The sequence below is a fragment of the Oreochromis aureus genome, linkage group 2 (assembly GCF_013358895.1).
Source record: "Oreochromis aureus strain Israel breed Guangdong linkage group 2, ZZ_aureus, whole genome shotgun sequence".
In the NCBI taxonomy this organism is placed as follows: Eukaryota; Metazoa; Chordata; class Actinopteri; order Cichliformes; family Cichlidae; genus Oreochromis; species Oreochromis aureus.
Window position 1 is genome coordinate 27,094,098 of NC_052943.1, and position 5,199 is coordinate 27,099,296.

A 5,199-nucleotide genomic window follows, 5' to 3' on the forward strand; every position below is an offset into this window, starting at 1 on the left:
AAAATCCATCTGGAGAGACGCTCTAGATGTGTTGTGATCTGCATGAGCACATTAGGCTGCTGCAGTCGGACAGGAAGCAGAGAAATCTGCAATTACCCACCAACAATGCATTTTAAGAGTCCACAGTCACTGAATATTCACCACCAAAATAAGTTTAAGAAATAATGAGGACTCAGGCAAGGAGAAAATTAATGAATCAATGTGAAAAAAAAAAAGTTTTGATAAAGCTGGAGGAGTTTATTTGTTGGTAAACCCGCAAGAAAAGAGTTTCAACTGGCAGGTGAACAGAAACGGGGAAGATTTTCTTTTTAAAAAATCAACATATTTACACTTAATTTTTCAGATGTGATGGACATTTAAGCATTCTCAGACCAGTGATAGCTTTATGTAAAAATGTTTGAGTACAAAGAGTCAACGACCCAACGCTGCCCTTTCCAGCACAACGAGTGGACCTTTTTGTAGAATGTCTGAACGTAACCTTCTTTCAAGCAGAGGTGTCAAAAGTGCAGACAGTTCAGAAGTACAGATACTAGTGTTAAAAAAATACTCCAGTAAAAATTGAAGTACAGATTCAACTTCTTTACTCAGGTAAAAGTGAAAAAGTACTGGCTTTAAAATGTACTCAAAGTAAGTAAAAGTAGCTCTTTGGAGGACGTTTCTATTTTTGTGCAAAGCTAACTGAACCTTGTGCTAAATTAACATAATAATAAAATAATATCAGTAGATGGGAATACAAACTTACAAGCTTCAATCAGATCAGAAGAACATGAAGGGAGAATAAGGAAAGTAAAAAATAGCTCTATTTTATGTTGTGGTCACAGGAGTGACCAATAAGGAAAGCAACGATCAAAAAGGTGGGAAAAAGACAAAGACAGGAAGTAAAAGGACAGAAGTTCAAAGGGAAAGAGATTACCAAAGTAAAACAGGAAGCGAGTGAGAAAGAGAAAAAGAAAATACCTGAAGCTTTTCACAATGTAGTCTTAGATGATTTTACACTGATTTTCTAATTTGTCATATATGTTTTAGGGTACAGGAAAACAACAAGAAATATTATTTATTTACGATCACAGTCTGCTCACTTCTGTTTTTCCTGTCAGCTCATGTTCGGTTATGCTCTGATCGCAGGGATAAGTGTGTGTGTGTCTTTTCTCATGGATTTTCCAGGGTCTTTACGATTCATTTCCATCCCTCCTCAGCCTCGATGCTTTGACTCTGGCACACCGACGGGCCTGCAGGGTAGTGACGGTGGGGTCGAACCTTCCGCACCGTGGCTGTAAAGGCAGCAAATGGAGCAGAAAAGCATTCAGAGGGAAACGACAACTCTGGAAGTCCCGTCTCTGCGTCAGCTCCAGGGTCAGGTTTAATGTTTGGCCATTTACCTGTGCACAGGTCCCCAGCTTCACTTTGCTTGTTTCCGATCTGTGGAGGGGAAAAATCTTCACGGTGCTGCGGTTATGCTGAAGATAAAATTTACTGCTGAGAATACCAGAAGAAGAACTCTGATCTAATCTTGGTTCTCATATTATCTTCCTCTTATGTGGTGGTAGTTGAGAATTTACAGTAATAATATGTTTGAAAGCGCTACATTCCCTTTAAAAAAATCCTTTAAAAACTTCTGTCTAAAATCCTGAATCTAAAATTCAGGAAGTTTGTGAGTTCTGAATTTTCTAATCTTAAAGTGTGGATTATCCCCTGATTTTACCAGAAAATTGTAGATTGTATCTCTATCACTTGAAAGAAGAGGAACCTGTTAACCAAAATCTGTGCAGTGCGATGAAATTAGATGCTACGGCATAAACAGGAAAACCATACAAAGAGAAGACAAACAAGGTTCTCAAAAGTCAAAGGAGTTTGCAAAGAAAAGCGTCTGGACTTCTTTAAGGCCGAGAGTCTCGGCCTTAAAGAAGTCCAGACGCTTTTCTTTGCAAACTCCTTTGACTACGATGACCTGGATGACTGAGAACCTTCACAGACAAGGTTCTCAAAACTCTTGAAGAATACAGAGCTCATCTGGGAGGAAAATGGTGTAGGTGATCTTTGAAGACTTATCAAATACTGAATAGTATTAGTAGTATTTTTCTGGTGTTTAATTCATAGAGAATATTCTGACATTCTGGTATTTAGTTTGTAAATAATAAGAACAAACTCAATAAGACTGCAAACATGTGCAATAAGACTGGAAGTCAACAACGCAGTATGATGCTGGTTTCATAAATAGAATCGTGATGGAGATACACAGTACTGCTTATTAGCACTTGTCATGTCCAGGGATCTTCCATAAGGCCCCCCGATCCTTAATAATCCCGCATTCAGTGAATAGAGAGATGCTGCTTTTAAAATCAAACCGAGTCCCAAATCATTGTTTTACTGGCTAAGGTTGGTGTTAGCCAACATAGCTAGACATAGCTTGGAATTTACCTGCTAACACATACTTGTAAGCAGTCTTATGGATATGATGCAGTGGACTAATTCATCCAGCTATGGTAAACATTAGCAGAACATTTGGATCAGGGAGGGGTCTTTTAGTTTTGTGGATCACATTCATCCCTTAGCTGTCCTTTTTCTATGTAATGTTAGCTAATGTTCATGTTCCTGCTAGCATTGGCAAATTTAAAGCTATCTCATGAACAGAATCCTGCCTTGAGTGAATATGGATGAGTAGCCATCCAAATTTTCTAATGATTTAGCTTGACATCTTCATTTTTTTTTAATGTGCTAACATTAAAAAGTTACTTTACAGCTAGCATGCCAAACACATCTTACTTGCTAATGTTGTCACTAGACAAATATTGTTAGTTGGCTAACTTGCCAAATTATTTCAGCAGCTAACTTGAGCCATGATACTAACTTGTATATATTGCCAAAAAGTGCTTATTTTATCAATCAGTAAACAAAAATGCATAACATTTACTTTGTGCAATAACAGCCAAAATAGAGGAACTTATCCCGCTAGCTATGGCTTCTCTAAACAGCATGTAGCCTGTGTGATATACACAATGCTAAGAACGCATCATGGAACAGGGTTAAAACATGTTCAGCCTACTCCACATGCGTGTTTCTTCTTCTCTAAATTTTCTTTATTTCCGATGTTGCTGTGATCAGATGGAGGTCTGACAGTGTGGACCTCTAAAGAGGAGACCGTTTGCTCCATAATTCAGAAGCTAAATTAACAGAGGGAGCTGTGGGCTGAGACCGGCTGCAGGTCAAGCACATACAAACATTAGCATGTTGGGATGCTGCTCAAACACACAGAGAGGAGCACTTCATCATATGTGTCCACGTTACATAACTGTGTTTGAATTTAATTAGCCTCATACCCTGCTCTCTGCTAACGAAGCGCCTGCAGGTGATGAATGGGAAACGTCACCTGAAACAATGATAAATCGGACTCATCCCCTCTGGACATCAGGAATGACGAGCACGGGATCATGGGTAAATGAGACCTGGGTGGGAGAAACAAGAAGCAAATATTTAATGTAGAGATCCACATTTAAATATACAAACCATCCATCCAGGGTATTCCCAGTTTCTCCTCGGGAATCTGTGTGATATATAATCTCTCCGGAGAGTTCTCAATCCATCCTGAGGTCTCCTGCCGGTTGGACAAACCTCCAATCAGGGGCAATCAGCATGCTTTCAAATAACCTCAGATGCCTCTTACAATATGAAAGAGCACTGACTCTACAAGAGCCTCCCTGCCACCAAACATCATGCTGGTCTTTGTTTATAATAAACAAAAATAAATGTGGTGCTTGAATGTGATTATCTTCTCTATTTGAAGTTGAATTAAAAATCAGTCTGAAAAATATTCTCATGATTTTTACATGTGTTAAGACTTTCACTATTCGAGGGTTCAGACTGTGACTACCATTGGTCCTCGCTATCAAACCCCTCACTGTTTGTACTCTAACAGTAAGAGTCCAGATGCTGAACTGTGACCCTCAGAAAACATCTGGACCTGGAAATAACGGAGGCCTCAAACTATTCAGCAGTGTGAATCCTCCGTGAGTAGGAAGCATTTTTAATTTAAATGTGCTGTCGTCAGTTTCAAAATGAGGAGATACTTTTTAAACAGCTGACTTGTTTCTCTGGACTAGTTTCAGTTAAACATGGTCTTTAAATCACCTGCACATCTACTCTTTGTGGAAACAGGGTTATACCCGCCTGAATGCCTGGGAAAGCCTCGTTTTCTCTCCGAGCTTCATAAAAACAGAAAGGAGCTGAAAGAGGCGCTGAAGGTTCGCCCAGAATCAGAAAACTCCTTGCGGGTCCATCCTTTGCTACGTTTATTGTCTGTTTCTGTGTCGTTGACTGTCGGCTGTCAGGCTCGCAGCCTAATGACACAGCCAGGCTTAATGCACCTACCAAGGCAGCGATTATCACCTCTGTAATCCTACAGTTCATTAGCCCCCCTCCTTCTTAATAATTAAGTTGGAGAAGCGTGGGGCTCAGGGGATCCTCCTCCTCCTCACTAATGCACGCATTAACACTCAGCCTCTGATGGACTTTGGAGCAAAGGTGTGCGGCGGATCCGGCCTGTCTCCGGTCCGGTACAGCGGCGAGGTGCGGTCTTGTTAATGTCGGCTCTACAGGCGTATTGATTGCAGTGGCCTGGCTGAGTTTAATGAACAAACAGGCATTTGCCTGATTGAACTTCATGTTGCTGAAGGGAAATATGTGTTAGAGGCAGAATCATCTCATCTCTGAAACACAGAGTGAAGAAAGTTTCCCCATCAATACAAGTCAGTCACACGGCTCCTCTCTTTATTTCTCACCTGCAATTATTTGCTGAGCTTCACTCAGACAGATACCTGCTAATCACTGCGAAATAACATCCAAAATAAATGCAGGAATTTCACCTAACCTCAGGAGGATAAAAAGGTACAGGTGCCCTCAATGAGACTGTAATGAGGGTGGGAAGAGAACAAAGAAAGGAAGCAACTAACCTTCAAAATAAAACAGGAAGTAAACTGAAAGTGGAAACAAGAATCATTTTAAACAACTTTTAAAAAAATGAAAAACAAGGATTTATGACAGAAACCTGAGATAATTACAAAAACACCACATTAGGGAAGCAAAAAAAGTGGAGTTCAAGTGCATCAGCTGTCTTAGCCTAAGACGATGGACAAATAGACCAAAAATATTCCTTTTTACCACTTTTTCCTAGCCACTTCTCCTTGCCCTCAGCGGAAACATCGT

General features: G+C 40.2%; 1 long non-coding RNA gene across 1 annotated transcript; it reads right to left on the minus strand.

Annotated features, from left to right (window-relative positions):
* Positions 1-666: 666 nt before the first annotated feature.
* On the minus strand, positions 667-4,892 carry LOC120441113. The gene is made up of 4 exons (XR_005613787.1): positions 4,776-4,892; positions 3,368-3,443; positions 1,380-1,419; positions 667-1,271 (listed from the first exon to the last, which is right to left on the minus strand). It is a non-coding gene; the product is annotated as an uncharacterized LOC120441113 (long non-coding RNA).
* Positions 4,893-5,199: the final 307 nt, after the last annotated feature.